The 27,982-nt window shown below is 43.8% G+C and overlaps 2 protein-coding genes across 9 annotated transcripts in view; both read right to left on the bottom strand.

Annotated features, from left to right (window-relative positions):
* Positions 1-4,931, bottom strand: part of PLEKHM3 (pleckstrin homology domain containing M3) — a 93,792-nt gene extending 88,861 nt beyond the window's left edge. The window contains exons 1-3 of one of the 3 annotated variants that reach the window (XM_049808732.1): positions 4,822-4,931; positions 4,588-4,667; positions 3,444-3,601 (exon numbers count right to left, since the gene is read on the bottom strand). The gene's annotated coding sequence lies outside the window, so the exon portion shown is untranslated. Of the gene's footprint in view, positions 1-3,443; positions 3,602-4,023; positions 4,145-4,587; positions 4,668-4,821 lie in introns of those variants that run through there. The other 2 variants (XM_049808742.1, XM_049808749.1) reach the window with 2 other exon arrangements.
* Positions 4,932-23,130: 18,199 nt separating this feature from the next.
* Positions 23,131-27,982, bottom strand: part of CARF (calcium responsive transcription factor) — a 40,981-nt gene continuing 36,129 nt past the window's right edge. For 5 of the 6 annotated variants that reach the window (XM_049803560.1, XM_049803577.1, XM_049803583.1 and 2 more), the window contains 3 exons: positions 27,338-27,504; positions 26,857-26,910; positions 23,131-25,736 (listed from right to left, as the gene is read on the bottom strand). The gene's annotated coding sequence lies outside the window, so the exon portion shown is untranslated. The remainder of the gene's footprint in view (positions 25,737-26,856; positions 26,911-27,337; positions 27,505-27,982) is intronic. The other variant, XM_049803568.1, reaches the window with a different exon arrangement.

Genomic DNA, 27,982 nt, shown 5'->3' with positions numbered 1-27,982 from the left:
AGTGTCTCACACAAATACCTTCTGACTGATACTCCTGCATAAGACCACTTACAATATTAAGGAAAAGCTCAGGAAAACTGGAGAAAGAGGCTTTCTGGTCAGGAATGCTTGGCTATAGGACGAGGTGCTAGACAGGATAACTAGGAGTGTAACCATAACCATTTCCATGTTGCAAAACCACTTGTTTGCTACAGCCCTTAAGGATGAAATCAACTGCCAACATTTATCAGTGAAGAAGAGCTCCCACATCCTGTCTGCTACACCCAGGCAGAGGCAAAGAGCAGGAACAGCTGCAATTAAGTTGCTGCCTAATTGCAGATAAGCTGAAAGACAGCAGTGATCTCTTCCACACTACAGAAAACAAAACCAAAAAAAAAAATTCAAACTAGAAAAGCTGAAATTAAGAAAGAGGTGAAACCAGGCAGAAAGAAGAATGCCATATTCTGTGAGGGGAAGCAGACCTTTAGTGAGGATACATGAGTCTCGCTCTGTGAAGCGTAGATTTTCTCTAGCTGCTGATCTGATCCAGTGCTTTTAACAAGGAAGCTCCCCAGGCATCCTCCCTGCTTGGGGAACTAACATATCACAGCTACAGAACAGCTCATCCAGTGATGAGCACACAGTAATGAATAATAAACATGCTTATAGTATACATTATCTTTAATTTTAACTGCACTCTGGAAACAGTAATTAAAACACAAGAAACTCTAAGCTGAAAAGCGCACAACAGCCCGCTGCTCCGGAACAAAGTGGGTCCAGAGGGTGAGGAGGACCCAGCAGTGGAGGAAGATGGACCACAGAAGCTTTTCTTTCCCAGAGACTGACTGCTGTACCACTCTCCAGAGATCTTATCACTGACTCCTTTGCCTTGCAGCCATCTGACACACATCCCTCCTGGCTGGGGAGCATCACCGAGTAATGAGCGGCTGTATCACTTCCCCTGGATGAGTAACCAGTTGAAATCTCAGTAGCTGGACTGGGACTCTGGAAAGCATGAAGGACTCTTAGCAAGTAAAGGAACAGAAAGCAAAGCAGACTGACCGGAGGGGAGTTAGCTGATGATGACACACAGCCCAGGCTGCAGGCCAGCCAAACCCATCAGCATGTGGGCACCTTCATAGGTTACGTCAGACTAAAATCCAGACTATGCCCTTGTGCATGCTGCCTGTTGGCTGGCTGACCTCGCAGGGAAGGATGTCAGGCGTAGGCGAACAGGGGCCCTCCCAAATCCTAGCATTGCCCCGGAAGATCATCTGGATGCAAACACCTCAAACCCACACTTCAGGCACAAAATCCACGTGGACAAGCGGAATGAAGCAGTGCAGTGATTTGGCCTGAGGCACAGATGTGTGGTCTTAAACATACCTGTAGTCTCAAATAACAACCCAAGGGAGGGTCAATGATTTCTATTTTCATTTGCTTAGTGCGTACAGGTTTGTCTAAAGTTGTATAACTTGCATTTTACATGTCTCCCTTGACTACAAGAACTCCTGCCTGTTCTGCCACCACAAAACAGCCTGTTACCTCCCAAGTTCAGCACAAAGAGTACAGAGACTGTCAGGGAACTGGGTATCCAAGAGGGACAATACAAACCTCCTCCAGTACAAGAGGAAACATGACTGAACTGGACATTCAAGAAAGAGCAGAAAACATGACTCAGTCTAATATTTCTAGTTGTATCTGCCACGATGTACCAGCTTGTCTCCTGCTAGGATGTGGGGGAACTTTGTATATGCCAGGTGAGATAAAACTTTTTTTTTTTTTTAAATAAACATTTCTGGTTAATGCAAACTGAATTTTTACAAGTACCTCCCGACTCCACACTTTCTAGAACTATCCTGAAGGGAAAAGATAGCCAGCCCTTAAAAGCTTGACTTTTTTTTTTTTTTTTTTTAAAAGAGATCAGAAATTAAGACATTTTCAGTTTGTCCCTGTGATTTCTGAACAGAAATAAAAGGCACATTTTGTTCTTGGGGTTGTTGCTCCTCCAGAACTCATTTACAGAGACTGCTGGAAATCAGGCTGCTGAACTTTCAGCTGTTGTATGCAGCAATGTCCTGGTGCACCCCAAGGTGGCTGCAGTTAAGCAATGAAGGACATACAGAAGGGGGACTGCCAGCTGAAGGCATTTATCTTCTTATAACTAGGACTCAGAAGATACTTTGGGACCTTTCTAGATGAAGCACTAGCTGGTATAAATAACAATTTAATAACTGAATCCTTTACCATCCATGCCAGACTACACAATTAATTTTTACTTAGCTCTGCAGGGTAGTTTCTTTGAGGCATACCAAGCAGGAAGCAATTCAGACTCCAGCACAGCCCAGTATGACCCCACAGCTGGGAATAACAGCTGCCATTACCCCAGCGGCCAGAAGGAGGGTAAGAAACACAGTATCTCCCACAAGAATATGGGAGACATTTCTTCCCTAAGATCATGGCACAGCCATAAGGAAACACACTTGACAGCCAAATCTGTCCAGCACACAGCTTTCTGAGTAGCCCTGACCTGTGACTGTAGCCAACTCCTCCCTCTAACCATGGTACCCAAAAAACTCAGCTGGGACAGTACAAGCCTTTCTACAGCGAGACCTGGATTTCCCATAACTATTAGTGGTTGAATGCTGACATTGATGGAAATACAGTGTTTAATAACAAACTAATTTTGAACCTCAAAGCAAGCCCTCCTCTTGTCTTTCAAACAGCCAGGACCACAGTGGTTTGGCACATTAATTATCAGAGGAAGAGGGGCAGGGGAAGGAAAGGAAGCAATGATCCAAATAATGCTGAAGTTCAGCAAACTACCACAGCAACCCGAACACTCAGGTCCTGCCAGCCCTGCCACAACAGCTAACCCCACAGGTTGGCTGTAACCACATGTACCACTACGGAGTCATGTGACTACTCAGCACAAACGCTTGCTGTTTTCCAAGCTGAACGATAACTTTATTAAAGCAGATCTTAGTGGAAGCCCAGTAGAAACCTCAAAACATCTAATGAAATTGAAATGTTAACACATAACGTGATTTCACTCTGATAAGGTTCTGCAGGAATGAATGATGCATCTAGCTACCGTAGACTGATAAGATCCTTCATTCTACTATGTAGTGCCCTGTTTCACATTTTAGATTTTTGATTTTTTAAATCCTAAATTTAATTCACTGATTTTGGGTAAATAAGCTTTGAAAGCGGCAAGATGAAAACTACTTTTGCTTAAAGTGTATGGGCGCTGGTCCTACTGAGATTCAGATGCTTTCTTATTCTTACATACTGCGACTATTTGTAGTCACTTAGTGGGATTACGCAGTGCCTAGAATCGGATTTGCCTGTATGTTTTTGCGGGATCAGGGCCATAAGCGCATAGCTGCAGAACAGAAAACAGGTCAGGAGCAAGTCATGATTCCTTACACAAACCTAATCTCGAGTTTCTTCCCTTCCCTTACCTTGCCACGCCAGTGATCCTAGCATTTCTGGTGATGCTCCAGCTAGCGCACATTCCCACGTAACATATACTCACTCTCCTGTCGGGCCTATTGGATTCCAGAAGGTATAATTCCACCGGCTGCGTTTGGGTGCTTGCTCCGTACCAGAAGCAATTTTACTGCAATGTAAGAAGACCACGGCATTATGTCATGCTCTGGACTATTAAAATAGAGCGCGATGCCTGCATGCCGTGCCTACACAGACTGGAGAGCTCGATTCTACCGACGGGGAGCAGCCCAAATTCCTGCCGAGATGGGGAGCGGCTACGGGTGGGGGAAAACTAAAGCACAGGGCCTTTCTATGCACACGGGAACGCGTCCTTCCAGATGGGCACATGACGACAGACGTCTTCGTGCTATAAATGCAAACACGGCCGCGCCCGGGTCCTCGCACACAGCCCGCGTACGCGCTCGGCGGGCGGGCAGCACGGCGAAGGCAGCGGGAAGCCCGGCCCGGCCCGGCTGCCCGCCCCGGAGGGGCTGGGGAACCTCGCAGACCCTGCAAGCCCCGCACCGACCGCAGACCAAAGGGAGTATTTACCTGCCGCCCGGGGGCCGCGCTCTGCCTGTGCTCCGAGGAGGGGCTCCCCGCGCTCGCCCCGGCCCGGCCCGGAGCCGCCGGCGCGCAGGCACGGCACGGCGCGGCCCGGCCCGGCCCGGCCCCTCCTCGCCGCCGCGCTGCTGCCGGGCGGCGGGGCCGCGTCCTGCCGCAAAGCCGTCCCGGCCGCCGCGGGAAACGGCTCCGCGGCACCAAGGTTCCCGCCGCCGCCGCCGCCGCCGCCCGCCCAGCCGGGAGCCCCGGCGCTCGGGGAGGCCCGGGCGGAGGCGCCGGCAGCCGCGGGCAGCCCTCCGGCCTTGCGCCAGCGCTAGGAACGGCGGGAGGGCGGCTCGGCGGTGACCGCGTGTCCCAGTAACCCGCCAGCTTCTTATTTCCCCTTACAGAAAAACCCCGAGGTTTTCCCATATAAACGCAAGGGGTCAAATTGCACCGTTCCACCTTGAGAGCGGCTGAGATTCTCAGGGAGCTGATACTTGACTTCAGGAGACGTGGAAAATGCAAAATCCCAAACGGACTTTGAACCATCCCCAGTGCAAGCACACTTACCGAGGCGTAAAGGCTGCAGGGAGCAGCACGGCGTGTGAATTCCTATCGCCACAGGGCACCAAAAAGATCTCTGGCACAACCTGTTACCCAAAGAAAACAAAAAGTTACAATTACACATCCCTCATTTCATTGCGATTCCTTTCATTGGGGTAGCATGGCACCCCACCCAACAATACCTGTCCTGTAAAAACAACCTCATGGCGAGAAATACCCACGTGCGGATTAGGGATGCACCTGAATTTTGATGTCCGGTGTACGCAGACCACTTCTGAGTAGCACCGTGTACACATTTAAAATCACGGGCGCTGCGCTGTTTCGCTGGCTGTGTCCCAGGGGAGTCAGCGGTGCTGGGCTGAGCAGCAGAGACAAGGTCAGTGCTGAAATGTAACTGCACGAAAATGCGGTTCTGAACCGAGTCCGTAAAGAGGATTCACAATCCACAACAAAAGGCAGGTGTTAGGTTAGCTTCCATCAGCAGTCCTTCTCATCCTCACACACCAACCGTTTAGTATATGCTGCAAAGCGTGACTGGCACAATCAACAAAGTTGTGTTTGCGTGGTTTATCTCATTTCAGTGACAGCAAGGATGAATGAGAGCCTTTGGCACAAAAAAAAAAAATAAAATACCAGGTTATCTGACTGAAAATTAATTAATCTTGGCCTTTACAAATAATATATTACTAGAGCACCATACATTTCAAGCCCTGCTCCTAAAGATGAATGGCTTCTTCACTGGGTAGCAGTCAAAGATTGATCTTTTTATTCTAATTCAACTGTATGCACCACAATCCCTCAAACGACAAGGCAGTATCATCATTTGCCCTGTTATTTATCGCCATGCAGCCTTTTCTCAAACAGTACTGAGACATTTATCTCTTGGGCTCTTCAGAAGGAAAGAGGCCCTCCAGGACTCTTGGGTCTGATGATGCTTCAGAACTTTGCCTCTCTGCCAACTATGAACTCTGAGCTCCCCAGGGCACGCTGGTCCATCACCTGTGAGAACATGAATGTCAGGGGAGGAGAGCACATAGGCAGCGTGTGCTGTGCTCAAAGAGAAGTGTAAAAATCTATCCCTTCCCTGGTTCTGATTTCACTGCTGTGTTGAAGAGAAATTGCCTGTGTTGAACACTACACTCATACTTAGGTAGTTTTCTGGGAAGTGGCCCACGTATCATTTTCCACCTGTAGTGAAAAAGTGATTTCAGGCTGCAGAAGGGCATAGATATAATTTCTTTTTAGGGGAGGACAGCAGAGAGGCCTTGTTCAAGAGCAATCACCCTTCTGCTCAAAAACAGATTGCCAGAGACACTTAGCAGCCATAAATCCAGAAGGACAATAACCATGCGCCATGAACCCAAAACAATCCCAGTTGTCTTAGCAGCCAAGTCAAGTCCCAGGCATTCAGTGCAGTCAGGCGCTTTTCCTGCCCCCCTCTCTTTCCTACAGCCCAAGCATGTCTCATGGGGCTCCTTGGGACCCCATTTGCCAAACACGTCCAGGCATTGCGATGGTTTGCGTTGTGCAATCCCCAGCACTTCGCTGTGTGGGAGATGGGAAAGGCACCTCCTGTCAGATGCTTCTCTGGGGCTGGCCCGCACCAAGCCCCCCCCCCCCCCCCCCAAACCCACAGCATTGCCTTGTGCACTGTGGGGGTCTGTAGAAAACACCGTGTTCCCCCCAGAAACACGGGGAACACATAGTGAAAGAAGCTGATACTGGTCTCTTAGTTTTGTCCTTCTCAGCCCCCTAAGGAGTACTTTTCCTAGCTCTAGGTATTCCTAACTCTGTTCTTACCTGCTGGAAATCCTTTGCGCAAAGGTACTGGGATGGAAACACTTTCCATTTCCTAGGCAAAATGCAATTAACATGCACCTTTCTTACACTGGCTGCTAGGGTACAGTTTGGGTTAGAGTTTTTAATTTTCCATTCTGTCGGAGAAGCACTTTATAAACAATTGTCACCATTTTATTGACAGGAGGAAGAGATTCAATCCCCTTTCTCAATTACATTTTTATATCTGCAACCCATCACATATCCCTCTACCACAGCATAAAACAACCGAATCTGAAAACAGGTGACTGCATTTTCTTCCTCTAGTCTAGTAGAGATTTCTCTTCTTGCAGTCTGTGTATCAGTAGAAAAAAAAAATTACCAATGTTATCCTTCAAAGCTGCAAGATAACATGCTCTAATTCTGAAGAAATATGAACCTTGGAAAAATTTTTGTTGTTAATTACTCTATATATTTAAGAATGCAAGTTCCATATTTTGCAATTTTCATTGTTTAAGCATATCACTGTTCTCCAACATGAAATCACAAGCTGTTTCAAGCAGGATATCCTGGTTAAAGACATGGTGGTGGCTATCCAACAGATCCTTCCACACAGCTTGACTTCCAGCTTTGTGCCCCTTGCTGGTCAACCATCAACATAAGGCCCAAAACTGAACAGAGGGCATAGAGCCATCTGGTGGTTAACCGTACAAGTAAACAAATTGTGCCCTGAATGTCCACATGATGAAGCCATAAAGGAAGTCAACTTCCTTCTACTTGGAATGTCTCAAATGTCCACTTTTTCTTAGCTTTTAGATTATGGTTCCGGAAGTCTAGAGAGTTAACACTGAAAGAGGGAGAAAATGGCTCTATCTCTTAACACTAGAAACTTGACTTTGCCGCTTTTCTTGTGGGAGAGTTTGCAGGTCCGAGTGCTCTTCTTTAGATCTGAACGTCTCCCGTGAGTACAGCAGAACCATCTTCCAAAGACCAGATCATTGTACCATTTATTCCTGAGTTTGGCTCCTGCTGATAAGAAACCAGACATCTTTCTCAAACTGGGAAACTCTCAGTAACCCTTTGGGCACATCCTTTGCCGGCATAATGTGGAAGGAGCAATACGCGTTTATTGTGGCCACTGGCAGACTTGCCAGTTCCCACCAGCTGAGCGTTAGACCCACTGTCTTTCCCCGTAGCCTCTGAAGAAGGGGCCTTTTTTCACACGTTTTAATTACTGACTCCCTACATAGAAGCTATTACCTCACAGAAAGGCCGTTAACTGGCACATTCAGCGCGAGATGAAGCCTTTCTGATAATTGTTCCTTGAGTTCACGTTTGTGAAAATAAATATCATCAGATGATTAAATTAAACACGGCAGCCAGCCCAGCTTTACTCTATTTTCACTTATCCTGCAGAAGGGGAGATCAAAGCACAAGGCTCAGGTAGAGTTATTCCAACTCCTCCAAGTTTGGTTGACAGCCACCTATTGAACACACTAATTAGCTTCCTGCTTGGGGTGTGCAGCAGAAAATTAACCCTCCCGAAATCGGGCGGTGTAGCCATTTCAATGCTCTGTAATCCGCTGGATGCAGAGGGATGACTGTCACCTCACTGCCTCCTCTGTACGGTAAAGCAGGATTCTGCCTCTGTACGGTAAAGCAGGATTCTGACTCGGCAGCCTCTCGGGCCCCCGTCCCCCTCGGTGTCTCGCGTGGGTGCGAGAGGAGACCTGTGCCTGGGGAACACGCGGGAAGGCTGGAGGCCCTCCTCTTCTTCAGTCCTGCGGGGCTTCTGCCTCCCCGCTCTTCCCTCTCGGTGAGCAGACGTGCCCGCCTCCGCGCTCCTGCCGCGCGGGGCACCGGGGCTCTCGCAGGCCCCCCGGCTCGGGCGCCGCTTAAGCGGGGAGATTTGTGTCCCAGCACTTCCCTGCTTTGCTGCGCTTCGCTGGGCCGCGGAGGGCAAGGGAGGCGAGCGAGGCGGTGGGCAAGCGTAGCCCCCTTCCCGCGGCGAGCCCGCCGTCCTCCCCGCGAGCGCGCACACCCTCACCCTCGCAACCGGAGCGCCCTGCTATTCTTCTGCTAATGGGATTGGCACCGCTTAAAGCAGTCTGCGAGGGTATTGTCTGCGACCGCTGCAAGAGAAACATTATTCAAAGGCCATTCAGGCCCCAAAAGAAGCGGCAGAGCAGAGTAATTATCGGAGACTCTCCATTAACGAGGGCATCTTTGCTCTTTGTCTGTGCCGGTTTAATAAGGGCCACTAATGGGGCCGGGGGAGGGGCACGCTAATGCTTCTAAACAAACCTCCTTCCCTTCCCCACCCCCGCACTCTGAGGAGAGCTGCCTTTATGGGCACTGACAGCCGAGCTGGGAGTTACCATATTGCCGAGTGACCTTCGGGAAAACTTAGTGTGAACCCAGCCGCTTTCAGCCCCATCCCCACCGAGCCGCTGGGAGCATCGTTTGGATTGCTGTTCTCTTTTTAGCCTTTCCATATTTCCCGGTGCTTGCCAGGCCCCTCTATACACCCCCCACCCGACCTCTCTCATGTCATCCTGTGACCCTTCATGGCTGGACACGACGGCACTGAGTGGCAGTAATGAGGGACGACAGTGCAGATTAAGTTCTCGCAGCAAAACCTGGGGCTGCTGTCCGTTATCCAGCAGCTGCGACTGGGAGCTGCTGCTGGGAAGGCAGGACCCGAGCAGCCTCCCCTCCCCACGCCGCTGGAGAAGGCAGGCTGGGATCTAGCACGGGCCTATGTCTCCTACCTTCTGGCTGTGGGCACTTTTCTGGTGACGGAGAGATGGACTGAGCCAAAGCCAGCATGAACCTCCACCCCAAGATCCTTCAGAGCCGCTTGCAGGAGCGTGCAGCTAAAATTCTTCCGAGGGCTCCTAGACTGCCCCCGTCTTCAAACACCAGTTGTAAGGGGCCAAGTTCTGAGGCAGTCTGCAATGTTATAGGGTCAGATGCACGCTGGTCGCTTAAACAGTGAAATGTGGACAATAGGCCTCAGGAGCTCTCTGCAAAAGACAGCATTCGAACGGTGAACTGTAATGATACACACAGATATGAATAATGAATGATATGGCCTTTTTCAACTACAGTGTGCAAGGTGTTGTGGATGCAAGGTTGAGCACTGCTAGACTCGTTTTTAGCCAGTGAGGAATCTAAAGAACAATAAAAGGAAATTATTGCCCCCAAGTTTGCGCAGGTCTCTTACTGAAGCCAACTCCCGGACGCTGTGCCGTTGTACCTCGCCTTCAAATGATGCACCCCTAATGGACAGTTGTATCGTACAACCAGCCCACGGACTACAGAGACAAAGCAGTGCCTGTGTACAGTGTGCATGTCAGCAGTCTCAGGAACTGCACTGGTGAGCCACCCAATGTCAGGGCTGCCCTTTTGTTATGAGAAATGGTTTTATTCAGCTGAGGTATGGAATGACGAACCTCTCTGTACAGGCACCCAGACAGCCCTCTCCACTTAGGCAAATATCCTGGTGCTAAAGCTTTATCACAAGGAGAGGAAGAAAGACATGCGGAAACTCCTCACTGCTTACAACCACAAGACTCTCCTTTGAAGAAATAGACTCCACACAGGATTTCACCCTTGTTTCCTGCGAGATTGGTAGTTTTGAAATTTTCATGATTTTGGCCTTTTCCTTTCAACATTTCACCAGTAACTGCATCTCTTGTAACAAAAGAAACTTTTCATAGGTGCTCCTCTGACTCATCTCTATAAGATCAAAACATCTCAGAACAACCTTGCAAGTCAAAGAGAGAGCAATCACCCTTTACACGTAGAGAGCTAAGTCGCAGGGAAATTAAGTAACAATACCTGAGGTCATTCTTGCCATGGCAGAGCTAGGAAGTGGATACAGTTCTTTCTCCAGAGTCTTACTGCAGTATTCTGAGATCAGTGGTATTCCTTCTCTCTCTTTTGAAATATTTGGAAGATCACACTCCTGAAACGGAAAATCAGTCCCATTTTCAGCATTTCATTCTTCATGTTAATCACAGTGTCTATTCATATTCTCTTTTTCTTTTTAGAAGAATAATCATTAAACATTTACAGAGGAACTGCCTTTGCCTATGGATTTTGCAATCTAAATGGGGGAGTTAATACACTGATACATAAAGCAATGGGTTACTAGGAGCACACGACCTGGCCTCTGACTGGTGCGGGTTTTGCTTTATAAGTGTCTTTAAATGTCATCCTTCTTTGCCACTAGCAGGTAATACAGTCAGCTTTGTAGCAAACGAAGACAATATTTGAACAAAAACAAAATAGTGACTCAGAAGGGAGAGCTGAGATCTCGTTGATACCCAAAGCAAGAGGAAATGAATGGAGGGGTGGGGGTGGGGGAAAAGTTGGTTTATGGCTTAGAAGATACGGGTACTAGAGAAAAAGCAATTCCAGCATGGGAAAGGAGACAAATGAGATATGTCAGACAAAGAGACATGTCATGAGAAAAGAGAGTCTTGAGATCCCACATGAAGGAAAACTCAGTGAGCAACTTGTGCATGGCAGGCTGAGACAAGATGGTCCTGTGGTAGAAGGGAGGAGAGCTCACAGCAGTGATGGAGATAGGATGGGCAATGAGAGGCTGGTGGGTCTGTTTCTTGGAGCTTCAGCCAGAATAGTACAGTTGAAGGTGAGACATCTAGTATGAAAGAGGCAGGAACACAGCCAGTAAGGTCTTGGAACAAAAGCTTCAGTCTGAGACCCGTCACCTCGTTGGCAAGTCTTTGTCCAATTTATTCTCCTTCAGATATAGCTCTTGCACGCAGCTGGGAATGACTACATTGGACCTCTCAAGCCAGTTCTATTTAGATTTGCTCTTTAACACCTATAGTTTAGTACAGGGATATTTTCTCCCCAGTTTTCCCATCTTTTTTTGTATTAATTTTGCTAGCAGTTGAGGCTAGCAGGCAATGAGCGTAAGTGGATTTCTTCCAGGCTGCTCTGCTTCACTCTACTGCTGTTACCCTGTCACACTTTAATTAAACTATCTAACTGAGATCTGATCTGAATCCCACTAAACTAATGCACAGGTCTGCATTGGCTGCGCAGTTTTGGATTGTGCCCTGAATGGTGTTTGAGCTCATTAATGTAGATTTGAGCCTTTTTTTCAATTGCACCTGTGCCTTGAAACCCAGGGGGAAATGAACAGGAGTAAGGCGAATTAAAAGATGCCTTTCCAGAAAATCATTTGTGTATGTTTACAAACTACTGCAAGCAGAAGACATATTGAAATATGGGACAGGAAGCAGCTATTAATCTCTGCAAGCACATCCAGGTTTAGCTCAATGTAACTTCCCTGCTTTGTCTTTGCATCCTTTCAGCTCTTCTTTCTCTACAAAACAGGTCTGTCTTTGCCAGCTTAGCAAAAACCTTTCCCTCTAATGTCCTCAGCTGGCACCTGCTGCACCTGCCCTCTGCTCTTCATTCCTGCTGGCCATTCTACTGGCCAACAAGAGTGGTACAGGGGAGAAGTACTCACCCACTTAGCAGCCAGGCAAACCAAGGCCCCACAAGAACAAGGGGGACAGCAGCATCTGTGTGACATTTTTGCCTGTCCATGCAGCCCCATTTTGAAAGGTTTAAAGGCAGGAAGGCCAGACTAAGGTGGTGACTTTCTGCCTTTACTTGTTGGCCATGCCATGGGCTTCCTGTGTGAATTGAGGTAAGCTGCTTCTGTCTCCACATCTCCATCTCCCTGTTCAGAAAGGGGAATGCTGCTGTGAGGATACATTTGAGAACACTTAAACTCTACACTGATAGGGACTGAGAAATTAAGTTGTTCATTAATTCATCTAGTGACCAGTCTGATGTGGTTTCTTTATTCAAACAATCCAAGGACCGGCACTGTGTTCAGCCTCTCCATGTTATGGGGGTATAGGCAGCCTTAAGGATGCAGCTGAATGTTCAGTACTGTCATTTCCTGACATGTCTTTGCTCTGCTTTCCCTGCCTGCCTTTGCTCCAGGCCTATCTTTCTCCTTTTTCTGGTCCCACCCTGGTTTCTTGGCCTTTCGTGACCTCTTTTGGTGCGGTCTATGGTTTCTCCAGCTTCCCAGTCACAGGCATTGTCCTGATTCTGGTCTCAGGACACTGCTCACTCTCCCTGTGAAGCCTTTAATACAGCAGACAAGAGGAATATGTATACTACGAGAGGCAGCTCAGTGCAGAGATCCCCTAGCCAGCACCAGTCCTGCCAGCTTTGGGACTAGGAGTAATACTGACACCTCGGCACTGTGCAGCACTTAACTCACCTCCCTGTGGCACCGTGCTAACAGCCATCCTGCACCCACAGCCTAGGCCAGTCCCTCTGCATAGCAGCACAACTGTGTGGAGCCTCCAACCAGTTCAGGGATCTCTCACAAGGCACTCCTTGCATGCAATACAGATACAGCCTATGTGAGCTCCTTGCTGGGCAACAAATACTGTAAGAAGAAAATACTGAAGCTGGAGTGAGATCAGGGAACAGATGTTATATAGCAATGACTTCCAGTCCCAACTTTCCTGGAAAGGTTTGGATAGAGAGACCTGAAACTGATCCCATCTAGAAGAAGTCTGAGATGCCAGAGCTTTCACAAATGTAATCTGCTGACTCTACTTTAAAAAATGACTCCAAGAACTGGCTATTGCTAGTTGTTGCTGCTAAAAACTTGCTCTTGTTTTCTCCTCAGAACAGAAGTTACAGCCAGACACCTTCAGCGTCTGCCTTTGCACTCCTCTACAGTTGCTCTTCATCTTAATGCTAATTTAATTAGCAAGTAGCAGAGGGGGGGAAAGAAGCAAGATTCCATTGCTGCTGCATTCCTGAGATCTCTGGCTAATGTTGTAGCAATTCAGGTGCAGCTGCAGTTAGATACAAATTAGAGCAGCCTCAAGGCTCTTTTTCTCTGCAGTGTGAGAAGCAAGGACATAAACATGACCCGCAGGTACACTTTCCCCATAGCTTGCAACTCCTATACAAATACTGTCCTTAGAGCTAAAATCCTCTTTACTCCATGTATCCATCATTGTACTCATGTTCAGAGTACATCCAAGAACATGATCCATCATTTTGTAAATCCTGAATAGTATGTGCTATAATAGTTTCAGCCATTTTCTTTTCAACTAATATTGTTAGGGCACAAATAAAAAGAAGAAGAAGAAAAACAGCTGACAGAACTTACAGGGAATCCAGCTAAATAAAACTGATGCCATTGGTGTTCATGGAGATAAACTGCTTACATGATAAAGAACATGACTGCCTTGGCCAGAGGATTCTCTACAGTGTCACCTATAAGAGAGCAAATAACAGCATCTCTTGGTACTTACTGCATCCTTTAAGAGTAAAGCCCAAGCAATCTGGCTTTATGCAATTGTGTTACAAGACACTGGAGAAAAACGTCAGCTCTCTGCACCCAGGTATATCCTAGCATCTTCTATTCCACAAACTAGACTGAACTATTAATCATAACAATCAGCACTTAATGTTGGGAAAACTGTAGTACTTAAGCTCAGGTATCTATGAAGTCAATGTGCTGTAACGCCTTCCCATCTTCAGCCCTGTGCAAGAGCCCCCTTGTATGGCTTCCTGAACAGCATCTATTCCAGCAGGAGAGCGTGCTTCTGGCTGTAATATTCCACTGAAAGCCCTCTACTGTGGCTTGCATTTGAGTGATTATTCTGCGTCGTATCTAATATCCACCCGTCTGTATGGTTCTTCCTATCTGAAATACTGTACTTTCCCCACCATGGCTATTACAGTGAAGAGCAGGCTAAAGGCTCCTAGTTATGCTGATGCTGGCCTGACAGCACCCAAAAGCCCCTCAGAAGGACACTGCTCCCTCCTTGCTGAAGTGGAAGTAAAGAGAAAAATCACAGCACTGAACAATTTTCACCCCTGAACTGGAAAGCATCAAAGAAGCCTCACGCTTCCATCCAGTGGTATTGCACTTGTTTATCTTGCATTAAACACTTCACATTTAGAATAAACTAAGTTAGAAGAAGAACAGTTCAGCTGTATGTGCAGGAGATGACTATTGAAAGTATGCGTTTACGCAAGCCACCAGCACCCCTTGCTGGAGTGTGCGTCTGTGCATCACTGCCCTCTCCCGGGCAGATCTGCCCCTGCACAAACACGGAGGCCTGACTGCCAAAAATCAGCAGAGCAGTTAATTTTGCTTTTTCTCAGGCATTGAAAGAATATGATTGTCCACTTACTGTTGCCCTGACACTTTCAGTAGCCTCCACTGAGCGTCATAGTGACAGCTGAGCTACTTCTAAAGGAATAAGGAGTTGCTGAAATATAATTAAACAGGATACAGGTAGTGCTCACTAGGATTAGAAGTCCACATGTCAAGAACTCCGAGTGATTAAATGGCTGTAATGTAAATTAAATTTGCTCTGGTTATGCAAAGTTATCTTAGCTAAGATATTTAAGCCAGCCCATTTCATGTATGGCTGTGTTTCAGCCTCCAAAGACCCCAGCCTCTGGGGGCTAATCTGCTCTCGGCTGCCTTTTTAGTGACAGATCCCTAGTGCAGAAAAACAGGGAGGTGGCAAAAGAGTCAGCCAACATGTTTCAGGATGTTACCTTGTGCTTTCAAGTCTCCTCCTGAGTGCTTTGGAAAATTCCCCCTGAAATACTTCTTTGTGCATATATATATATACACACACACAGTGTGTTTGCATACACGTTCGCATGTGCATGCACTCTCTTCTCTGATCATCCAGCCCCTGCACACAGCAATACTGTCATGCTGCTTATCCTCCTTCTACACTTCCTTCCCATAGTAGGGCTCTTCCAGGGTACAAATCCTGCCAGCTGCCTTTCCCAATCTTCTCTTCTGGCCAATGCTCTCTGTGGACAACCGGTGAGCTGTTCCTCGCCTCTGGCCAGTGAGAAACAGCCTTCTTTACAGCCTACTGCTGGCTGTTCATCTTTTGAGGTGCTTCTGGCACGCCTTAGGTCCACCAGGCTGGCCCAGCCTTCATTGTCTCAGAGAAGACCTTAACAAGCCCAAGATGTATTTGCCTTTCACTGCCTCAAACCCACTGAACAGTTATTTGCTGAATGCTATCTCATGGGAATGCGCATGAGATGCCTGCTGTCAGCTTCTCCCTACCCTGAGACGGTGGGCACTCACAGCTCAGCCCCTCAGTGGCCTCTCTCCAGCTCCATGACTGCTGCTAGCTGAGCCAGAGCTGGGGAGAGGACATAACACAGAGAGGCTTAAGCAGCATGTCTCTTAGCTTTGTCCACCCAGCAGCCTCACCCAACTGAAATCTTGCTACCGTGGGTGAGAAAGGTATTGTGGCAAGTCTGCATTTGTGCCTCAAGGAACTGGCTGAGCCCAGAAATGCAGCACATTTGGACTTCTAAGAACACTTACGTGCTGCTTTCCTGCTATGTACAAGACTAATGCCTGACTGAATTTGCCATGGCAGGTATAGCCTGAAAGCTGCGCTACCATGAGTGCTCCCTGTGTTACAGTCCCCCATGTATTAATAGGGATATGAGAGGGCTTATTTCCTCAGAGGAAACTGTGAAGATAAATCCAGCCATGACAGAGAGGTGCTCAGATATAGAATAAATTGAAGCTACAGCATTTCATTATTTGAGTGTCTCTGAAAGCCTAAGCAGATAAATTCAGCCCTTCTAGTTTTGCCAGTGATGGAAATAGGTGCATTATAGTCATGAATGCCACTTCTCATCTGTGTTTCCTCAAGAATTGTCCAAGATACTATGTTTCATTCTGACTGCTCAGGCCATGAGCTCCCTCTAGCAGCAAAAAGGATTAATGCAGTTGGTACCTTTGCCATCCTAAAGAAACAGAGAGCAAATGTAAGAAAATTATCAGTAAGATGAGGGAATTATGCCCCTTTTCTTCATTTAGAAAAAAAATAAAAATCCTTGAAGTTAGTTGTGTGCACATAATTAAGAAATGGCACCTTAAGAATTATGAGGCAAGCACAGCCACAGGAGAGGAAAAGGTAGGATCTTATCTTACATCCTTATTCATGAAACATAGGTACAAATTACAGAAGTCCGCCCTGGTCATCAGCTTTCAGAGGAGAACAGTGTAAGCTGTAAGAGTCCAGACAGGAATTGCAGATTTCAATTGTTTCCAACACTTCCCAATGACTCCTCTGCACTACTGTCTGCTTTCCTGTCTGCTATCAAAGCCTTGTCCTTGACATACATCACACGTCCATCAGTGAAAGATGATTCCTTCATGCTACCGATACTCCAGAAAGACCAAGCATCTATTAAACTCACCACAAAGTTTCAGTTTTGAAGTTTTGAAGAGGCTGTTAGTGCAAGAATAGTCTGTCTCAATTAAACCCAAAGTGGTCCAATCTCGCTGGGAGGGCCACAGACTTCATTCCATGCTGCAAGTTGCAGTATAAGTAGCACTGAAAGTACTGGAACCTCTGCTTCTCCCTTTGTATAGTCTGAGATGCTTTATCTTCATGCACTCATGTTTTGGTCAGAGAGTCCCAATGACTCACATACCAGGCAAATCTGTTGTGCATGTTCTTAGGAAAAGAACAGAATGGTGCTGAGCAGGGAGAGTGAAAGAGGAGCAAGTGCCCTCCTGCCTCCCCTCCCTACTGCCAGGGCAGGGGGACAAGACACAAAGGGTGAAGGGCAGGAAAACCAGCTGATGTGGAAAACCAGGTCAGGCCAGGCCAAGATAAGCGCAGGTCTAGCAGTACAGGTGCTCCAGAAGAAATGATATCTAATAATGTTGGTATTGCTTAGTGCTCATCTTTGGCACTGCCTCTCCTTCATTCAGTGCCATTTTTTCTGATGTCTTACATGCACCACCTCATGTTTTGTCTATGACTGCACGGGCCACCCCATTGCAATCCCTCTCCCTCTTCATCTGCTTGCAGAACAAAGCAATGCTTGCATATCAGCTCAAAACATCTTTCTGATGTTGGCTGGAGAAAGCAGCAGAGTCACTAATGATTCACAAACTATTCAGACCCTTTCCTAGGGTCTGAATTCTGTACATTCACTGAAGTAAGACTGTCATTGACCACAGCTGTTACTGATTTTATTAAAATTTCTTAAATTTACATATTTAATTAGAACAAATCCTCTAATTCTTCTATAATGCTTGTCAGATTGAAAATACCTTCGATTCTATACTCTCTACTCAACAGTAAAAAAAAAATATCAAATTGGTGAGTATGTGACTAATTTTTAATGTAGATTTCAACAACTGGCTGCTCAGCACAGAAGCAGCAACACAAGGTAACAGCCCTGCTAAACATTTAAAGGTCTTTCAGCACACAAGCAAGTTAGCTAACAGTTCAGGAAACATGTATTTTAAAATTACTGTCTTTGTAAAACAGCTGTACATACTATAAACAGTTTCTAAGGTTCTTCTCTCATCAAGCTGTCACATGAAAACAAGCTATTTGCTTTTTATAGGATGACTGAAAATGGCTTTGTGCCAACAGTTGTTTATAGCAAGTTATTATCAACAAATGACTGAGTCTGATAAAAAACCTACATACATAATTACATGTGTATGTGTATCTGTGTTGTGTGAGGCTATACATACACACACAAATTTCAGGTTTTTTGCAGCCTCCGGAAGTACATCTACCTCCTAAATTTGCTATCTCTTGATGTGTACAGAGCAACCTGCTGCACAAAGAACTGGCAACATTTAGAAGAACTCCTACTACTGTTGTCTGAGCAGAGAACACTTGTCCAACATCTACCTCCTTTCATAACCTGTTGGCCTAAGTGGCCATTGCCCTGCTAAAGCCAAGAACTAGAGAATGGGCAGTCTGGGATAAAACATATTCCTTCCAAACAGCCTGAACAAGGATTGGGAAAGTACCTTCTCACTCCAAATGCTACAGAAATAGCTGAATGACTTAAAGGAGTTCAACCAGCTGCCATCACCAAGTTCCTATCTCTGCTTTCTCTTGCAGCACTGCTTACTAATTCTCCTAGAAGTCTTTTGATCTAATATGGGCATAACCAGAATAAAAACAGGGCTCATGTCCATCTTCTATTTAATTTCTTGATCTCTCATCTGCTGGATATAGGGATGAGGGTTGCATCCCCTGCCAACACTCAATAGCTCTGTAGCTATTGTTTTCCAAATAGCAGCACCTTCAGCCTGTCTCTTTTGCTTGACCCTGTAGATGACAAAAAATTTTCAGCAGGGCGCAGACCTTCCAAGGGAAGAGTGAAGTCTTAAAGATGCTATAATTATTAAGTCAGTTATCTACTGCCACTCAAACCAAACAAAAATCTAAAAAAAGCCAGCAGAAATGGTTTTGGTTGTTTCACTCTGTGCTAATTCTCTAATCGTGTCTGACACTGTTTGTCCTTGTATAAGTGCTAATGTCATAAATGCAGATTAGAACTTCAAGATGTGAATTAGCAATAAGAACCCACCATCCAAAAATTAAAAAATTGCTGCTTTCCTCATACAATATATTAAAACACCAAGTCAAGTAAATATAGATAAAGATAGAAAATTAAAAATTAAAAAAAAAAAAAAAAAAATTAAAACCCCCCAAAAGAATTGTACTTTTCATCATAGTAGCTTAAGACAATGTTAACACTCCTTTCTGGCACAAATCAATCAGACTGCTGGCCCATTTAGTCAAATAACCTGTCACTGAAAGTTGCCAGTACCAGATTATTTCAGGATAACATGCAAGGGATGATACCCTCCCCAGATCCCCAAAGAATATCCTGTTATTCTTTATCCCCATCAGTTCATGGTTAGCTTGTACTCTCTATGTTAAAGGTTTAGATCGTAAAAACAGTAATGTAACTATGGATATTCTAAATTATCATTCTAAGTAATGTTTGACCTCAATAGTACTTTGTGGACATGTCCTTTGCAGATTAACAGTGTATTTGGAAAGAATGACTTCTTTTTCTCCACTTTAAATGATTGTTTTAATTTTTTTATTGGAAGTCCCTTTTTCAATGGGAACAGACGAACTGTCAATTTATCTTCTTTGTAGTACACACACTGATGTGTGTACCTTTATCATCCTGAGAACAAATGCAGCAAGAAAAACTTCCTCACATTTCCTATTAGCATGCTTTAAAGCAATTCAGGAAGTTGTCTTTAGAAGTGAAACTTTCAAGAAGGATATATCAGTTAGTGCTAGTTTTTGTTCTCAGGCATTATTACTTCTGGGCACCAACCTAAAACTGGATTCTGTCGTAACAGGGATAAATAAATTGCTAGATCGTTACCAGTTTGGCTTAGATTTGAAGCAATAACCTGGCCTATATCTAGACATGGTAGGCATCTATTGAGAACTTAATAAATAGAATATTTTTCTGTTAAAGAACAAGTATTGCAGAATGAAAATTATCAAATTTGCCTATTACAGCAGAAGCTAAATTCACAACAGAAGAAACCAGGTCAGATCAGTTTGGTGCTTTTGCTGCTTCAAGCACCTACATTACAAATGCCTAGCATTTGTGAATAATTAGGTTCCCAATTTCTTGAAGAATCTCATGTCAGTTCATCGATTCCTGACAGTTAAAGTTCATCACCTCATTTTTCTTTCAAGGTACTAAGTAAGAGACTTCAGCATCTCTCTGCATACATTTAAATAGACATCTCTCAGGGTAAGTTTTTTCTCCTCAGACAGCAGCATGTTCGAAGTGTGTTAATTGCTCAAGCACAAAACTGGGTCAAATAAAATGGAAAACCCTGATGCCTACATCAAGATAACTTGCACAATACAGCACACTCCTTGCAATTTATACTCTGCAATAAATGACTTGTGCATTAATGGGAGGATAAAGATGTGGAATAATCAGAAGCTACAGTGACTCTGTCCATCTTGCTAGTGCACTCTACACACATACAGATCGTTTTCTATCATCTTTTGACAACACAGATTGACTGAACAGAGTCATTTACACTGGAGTGGGTCTCCACAGGTCATGTGGCCCAATCTCAGCTAAGGGCATGGACAGATTCCCATCTAAGCATGGGAAAATTCCAGCCCTGTATTCCTCGTGCGTTAAGACTTCTCCACAAGTAGCTTACACATATACATAGTCCAGAAAAATCTCCACTAATCATCTCTTCCAAGCTATCTTCCTTTTCATAGGATCACTTTTTACAGGATCATTATGCTTCTGGAATATAACTAAGGTACCAGAGAGACATTTCTCTAGCATAAACCTGTTGCAAGTGTAAGTAGGTCTCAAAATCTCTCAAGAGATTTAATGTAATGGAAGAGCATGTCTTTATGATTTGATTACTCGCCTTTAAGTTCAATGCTACAAAAATAACCCTTGAGACTAATCAAGACCTTGCCAGAAATGTCTATTCCATATTTCATGTTTCAGAGAAAACTTTAATCAGCTTACCCTGGCAATGTTAAGAACACAGTGCTATGGTTCTGATTAACATATTTCAATAGTATCAACCTCCCAAATACCTAGAAGCATAAATTTTACAAAGATTACAGCATTTATTACAGCTGTAATCAATCAACATACTTTAAATATCATAGCAATTGCATCACATAACTTATCACCTGAACTGAAAGGGGGACAAGAGTTTCATCTAGTTTTACTCCTAGTTGTATTCAACAGCTATACAAACATGAAAGTATCTCAAAATCTTTAAAAGACTCTCAATATTTCACCTGAAAAGTGTATTCCACAGAAGAAAACACAGGTGAAAATGGTTGAGGACACAGACACATTTCCTTATTATAATGAAAAGTAAATCACCACTGGAAAAAACCCAGTATGTACGCTTAAGTTCACAGCGACAGTCCTGGAGGGATGACAGATGTAAGAAAGTAGCAATAGTCAAGCAAATATTATTTCCCCTCTGTCTCCTTTCTAATGCAAAACAGGGGGAACTACAAATTTGAACACAGATTGATTTTTTTCAACTTCTACTTTTAAAAATGGAGTTTCAATTTTTGACTGCATCAGTGCTTTTAAACTGCTTTCTCAAGCAACTCTTTTAAATGGATGTGGTAAAATAACACTATACATTAACTCAGTATGTGGCTTAACTAGAGACTCCTTTCCTTGCTTGGGGTTAATAGGAACAAACTTGCCTGGGTGCTGCTGAGAGGTTTTTGGAGATTTGCGATAGAGTATGCTCAGGTCCACAATGACAGGTTGATTCATGCTCCAGGATTTAAGAACATGTTCTACAGGCTTTTCAAAAGCAGGAGTTACTTTTGGTGCACATTTTCTTTGTGGTACAGACTTCATTAAGTCTTTCTTCAATATTCTCCACTGCTTCTCTTTTAGGAATTTCTGATACAGCTTGTTATCACCGAGAAGACAGCCAAAACATTTGGTTGGGAGATTTCCCTTCTCATGTAGCCAAAGGTTAACCATTCATTCTAAAACAGTAAGAAGGAATCCGAGCAAGTGCTGGTCAAGTAGCTAATAATGCTAGTTCACTTTTTACTCTGTGGGCAAACATGATAAATGCTTGCTGACCTGTGCAAAAGAAGTTCTGCTTCAGCTATCAGCCCTTGGTGAATGCTACGATTCAACAAGGACATAAAAAAATTGTTCCCCTCCAATTCCTCAACATGTCAGTACTCACCATCTTAAGCCAGTGTTGCCTTCTCAGCAGCCTTAAATAACTCCATCTCTGGAAAACTAGTTTTTATCTAGACAGTCATCTGTACTAACCTTTCTGTAAATCATCTAAGTAATGGCAAACAAATCTCTTCTGACTAAATTAGTAAACAAGACTACAATACTTCACATCCCAGAGACAGCATGACCACTGGAATGTATGGACAAAACTCCCCTGAAGAAATTATGCAAACCAGAAATCTGAAAAAGTCCCCAAACAGCAGTATTAACAATCTGTAACATTATTAGCACTACCTGATCCTGGATCCTAGAAAATCCTCCAAATTAAATTACCTTTTGTCACCAGACAATGCTATAGAGAAAAAAACCCCAAATAGCTCATTATAGTTACCCATGGAATAAATTAAAATATGCCAGCTGTTGCCTCTGTTTCTGGGTTTAAACAAAACATTTGTTGTGGATCCTCTTCTTTGTATCATCCTGCTGGTATGTCAGTGGCAAGACACTAAATAATGAACACAAATTATTTTAGGCATCTCATAACAAAGCAGGAAGCATTGCTGCCTCACAGCATACTATATTTGTATATGATGCCATCCAAACCTTTCTGGAAACCATGTTGATCTTTATAAAATTGTGACCAAAAGGTAATGTTTTTGTGAGTGCAGAGGTGGCTCCAGTGCCTGCTGTCTTCAGAAATTCTGGCCACTCAAAATTAAATATGGTTCCAGTTTCACTACCTGAAGCTATTTCTGCTGCAGTCAGAAATCTATAACTCATTTGAAAATAGTTGCTTCATAGCTAATAACTGCTCTCAAAGAAATGGGAATTCAATTCCAAAAGCAAAACACAGATAGAAGAGTGAATATAGAACATGCGAAGTTTCTCTCAAATGTCTTCTGATAATTACCAATAATATTCAAACACTTCAACTATTTCTGTTAGAAAATATGACATATCATATATCTTGCCATGAAGAACTTGTGTATTATGCTGTATGTGTTAACTATTAATTTATTTTAACTTATTCTACATAAGAGATTGGATAACACAGATCCTACACAGAGTATGCAAAGGAGCTGAACACTAAGTAAAAGCATGACAAAGCCAAGAGAAACCAAACCCACCACTTTACAAAGTGCTTTATTTCCCAGTTCTTTCTGCAATGGCTTACAATCACTATTTTTGTTTGCAGCATCAGAATAAGTGTCAGCATACCACCAAAAGTATTAGCCTGTAATTAATGTCTGAAAGATCTTACCTTACTAATGATAATTATGATGGCTGACTTTATGGTATCTTTTGTTACCACCTGTCCACAGTGAAACTTTTCCATTTTGCAGTTATTAGCTAATCTCACTAGTGATCTCTCAGATAATTTTGCAAAGTTCACAAGTCTGAAATAAAAGGAATGGAAACACTTTTTTCATAGATTGAACTGGCTGAATAAAACCACATTTCACTATGAAAACGTTGATCTTTTTACTATTGCAACCAATAAACCCTAGGCCACAGCTCCCAAAGATGCTAAATTTGGTTCCAGGGTAGTTTGTCTTTTTTTTTTTTTTTTTTAATGCCAAATTCACTTTGCCTGATTCAAGTTCACAAATTTATGGAGTATATCAGTGCAAAAGATTTTTTGGTAGCTAGGGAACATGGATAATCATGTATTCTTCCAGAGCAGCTGGTAGCTAAGCAAGCATGGCTGTCCCCAAGAGTTGCAAAATGGGGAATTCCTTTCCCTTTCACAGAACTTCAAGAGAAAAGAGAATTGTTACATGCATTTTTTCCTATGGCCTTGACATAGCCAGGAAAGCTTATCAAATAGATTATACAATAAGTAAACAGTAAGACAATAATCAAAAGTGAGTGATATAATTGGAAGAAATTACTTGATGAAGTTATGACAGTGCAATGGTTTCTGAAGCTCATCTAATTTATTATCAAAGAAGTCTTCTTTATCTACCACAAATAGCTTTTTGTCCTCCATACAGACAACTAACTATTCACCATGATCCTTTTAACAGAGAATCTTCCTCTCATAGAGAGATGCGAAGAGAGGGGAAGAAATTAAAGATTAATTTAGCTAATGCTAGGAAGATATCCATCAATTTTGTATTCCAAACAGTGCCCCTATTAGAAACCATTAAGTGTGTCATGTCACCTAGTAGATACCCTTGGTGGTCTAGACTCCCTTGGTGGCCAGTGCCAGATATTTTTGGTAGGTGGTATAAGAACCCACATATAAAACTTACCTTCTAAAGAAAGTTCCCTTCTCATAAAGGAAAATAATCTCTGAAAAGCACAGGGGTATAAATCTCATACCCAAACTCTGCTTGTTTCTTTTCCCGAGATCAACACCGCTTTCACCAAAGATGCCACTCACCCCAAACTCTGCCCCCTTCTGAAGCACAGCTAGATATAATGCCATGAAGATGCTGCATCCTTAACATCTCTAAGAACACCACTACCAAGGTAGATAATGTAGAATCTACTGCTGGAGCATCTTTTCTTCCAAATGATTCTCCCATGCTCAAACCTGTAAAAATATGGCTGGTATCCTTCTCCAGCAGAGATGTAACGGATTAGACCTGTTCCTGAGTAGACTCTGCAGCTGAGATTTACTCTAGTGAAAAGGTGAATAAGCAGAACTTGAAAGGCCTAACCAGACCACATCCAAAAATGTAACTCCTGATTCAAACAAGGCGCACTCCTTTCTACACAAAGAATGACTTCTTAAAAATTAAATTTTGATCCGTTTTGTGCTCTACTTAAAAAATTAAAGGCAATAATGGCTTGCAGTGATCAAAGAGAATCAGTAAGTACTTTCCACTGTGACTTGAGTCCAGATATAAATTTCAAGTACTTGATTTGATGTGAGGAAAATTACTTTAATTTATTGCCAATTAAAATAGATTAAAATACTGAGAAACAAATACAAATTAAAACAGTACCTTCCCCTCATGCTCCCCTCTCTCCCCAGGCTCAACTTCACACTTTCAGCCCCCAACTCCTCTACCTCCCTCCCACTTGAAGCAGCGCAGGGCAAAGGGGAATGGGGGGTTGCAGTCAGTCTGTAACAGCTCCTTTCTATCACTCCACCCTCCTCACACTTTTCCCCTGCTCCACCATGGGTGCTCTCCACAGGCTGCAGTCTTTCAGCATTAGCCTGCTCCTGCATGGGCTCTCCACAGCCTGTAGTCCTTCAGCATAAGCCTGTTCCTGCATGGCTCCTCTCTGTGGACTGCAGTTCCTTCAGAAAATCTCCACCTGCTCCAGCATGAGGTCCTCCGTGGGCTGCAGGGAAATACCTGGTGCAGCACCTGAAGCAATTCCTCCCTCTCCTTCTTCTCCAACCTTGATGTTCAGAAGACTGTTTCTCTCACTTTCTTCTTCACTCCTCTCTGCTGGGCAGCATTTTGCCCTTTCTTAAATACACTTTCACAGAGGTGCCACCAGCTTCACTGATGACCTCAGCTGTGTCCTGCAGTGGGGCCACTGCAGGATACATCTTTAAATTAACTTTAAATTTACCATTTAAAGTGAAGCACTTCAGCCAGAAGAAACTGCAATCTTGAGCTGTAACTTTGAGAGTTTTCTATCTCCTGCAAGCAGCTTTTTACAAACTTCACTTCCTCTTCTGTTCTCCATTCTGGTCTCTTGCTGATTATCTGGAGTACTCTCAGAGGTAAGTAATCCTGAGAAAACATCCAACACATAGTGAACTAAGAGCTAAAAGTAGAAGTCAAGGAGGAAACACCTGCACACTTCAGCAAACTGAGGAGTTTCATCTGTAAGAAACATAAATAATTAATTTCCACTTCTCTCTCCCATTTAATTTTAGCTTTAAAAGAACAATCTGTGAGAAAAAGTTAAATTTATGTCTATAAGAACAGTGACCTGACAAAGCACAACTGAATTTTTAGCATGGTCCTTCAGGAATTAAACACTGTACACTTAGATCTAGGATAGAAGATATTTTTTAGGCCAAATTTGTGGCTAAATTAGCAAAACCCCTGTTAAACTGTAAGCAGGGGCGGGGGGGGGGGGGGGCGGCAGAAATTGAGATTTGTTTTCTTCACACTGCTGACCAGTGTTTCTCTCGAGATGTTTAATAAAAGGTACTGTGTGAGGAGGATACTATGTGAAGAGCAAGAATGCCTACTTTTACTATTATATTCTTCAGTTGCTTATTCCTTCTACCAGCTTCCATTCCTAACACAGCTTAAATTACAGCATGCTTGAGGGTGACTGTTCTAGGTGAGCCCAATTCACTCAGACTATGTACACTGACCATCAAGTTTTCATACAGGATGACCTTTGTCTTCCCTTAAGATGGAGAGCAGAATTCCATGAGATAAATACGAGCAGCTCTGCGTCACGTAGAAACACAAACGCAGCTCTTCTTGGGAGCTGGAAGAAACTGAAGGGTTTTCTTCTGTTCAACAAGTGCCGCAGAACACATGGGCACAGCCTCAGAATTTCTCCCTAGGTCAGTTAGAGCTCAGATTAAGACCAAATTCACAGCTGAAGGCTCTGTCAGTTCTTGAGACTTGACCGTCTGACACCATTGGTTTCACTAAACCAATGCAAATTCCAAGCACAAAGAAAATTTGTCATATCTAGATTTGATGTGACACAGATGTTCATAAACAAACTATGGTTTACAGATATCGTTACTGACATGCCATCAAGTGACCAGATCAGATTATGCAAATGAAAAGGAAGTGCCCTCATGTGATGGGAGAGGTGGTAAGTAACGATTCTGGCATCATCCCTGTTTCCCACCCCACTCCTTCCCCTGTGCAAGTTTGGTTCTGTAAGTGCTGTTCTTTTTTTGTGGAAGACCCTGAACACAGTGATTTGCAGCACAGATGGAAGATCACCTACAGAGGAACAAAAGTGCCAAACCTTTGAGGCTCTGAACATGGTGGTTTTGAAGGACAATTTGGAATGCTTCCTGTTCTGGATAAAAAGAAAAAAAATAATTGGAAAAAGGCTTTGGATATTTTAGGTTATCACAGGGTTAGAAGATACACTAGTATTTCCTCATAAGAAATTTCTGCAGAAATACAACATTATCTACTTTAAGTTAAAGCTTACTCTGTAAAAAGCATATATCTGAAAGGACTTCAAACAAAAGCTCTCCACTGTTTTCTTTATAAAATAAGCTTTCATTTGCTTTAAGAAAATGTACATAGACAAAGATCAGGAGGCACCACTGGCCTACAGTTTCAGTATGACATGCAAACATGGCAATGCATGGATAAGTATCCATTAACATTTTGGTATATACTCATAAAAACATTGAGATCTCTCTAAACACTAGGCATCTTGTCAAGCAGATTAGAGAGACATAGTAATTCTAATACTTTGGAAAAGGAAGATTTACTTATATTTTCTATTGAAAAATCCTCTTCCTTCCACCAAAGAATGTGGGCTTTACAGAAGTCATGTCATCAACCTTTAATCTCCTCCATTCTGTTCCTGCAGGTCCTCCCATAAGATCTTACACACTTTCTTCGTGATCTCCTTCTCCCTTGCAGGCTTGTACAACCTCTTGAGTGGGCAAGCAGAAAGAATAGCTATGTCAGAACACAAAGACAAGTCACCACTGTTTCCCAAGGGGTGCATTCAGGACTAGCACAGAGAACGTTAGTCTGGAATGAGGACACTGGTACTGAACTTCTCCCTCTCCTACTGATCTGCCAACACACACATCTCTGTTTCTGGCTGTCCTGCTGCCATTTGACTGCCATACCTAATTACATTTTAAACAGTATCTAGAGACAAAGACCATTCCACAAGGAACAGAATCAAGTCTCTCATCTTTCCTGGAGCCACTGAACTATAAACATTTAACCAAAGGATAGAGCTAAAATTTTATCAGTATTTTAGTTGTAGCTTATGCTGTATTAACACTGTGCCACTGTAGAAATCCAAGTACATTAGAAAAATGACCGAACAGCAGATCCAACAGTATGTAAGTTTCCACTCTCTAGTTCCTTCATACCGAGGACCCAGAAATTAACTCTTA

This window comes from Accipiter gentilis, chromosome 1, assembly GCF_929443795.1.
Source record: "Accipiter gentilis chromosome 1, bAccGen1.1, whole genome shotgun sequence".
In the NCBI taxonomy this organism is placed as follows: domain Eukaryota; kingdom Metazoa; phylum Chordata; class Aves; order Accipitriformes; family Accipitridae; genus Astur; species Astur gentilis.
The sequence above is the reverse complement of the archived record's forward strand: the minus strand, read 5'-3'. Positions and strand labels throughout refer to the sequence as shown.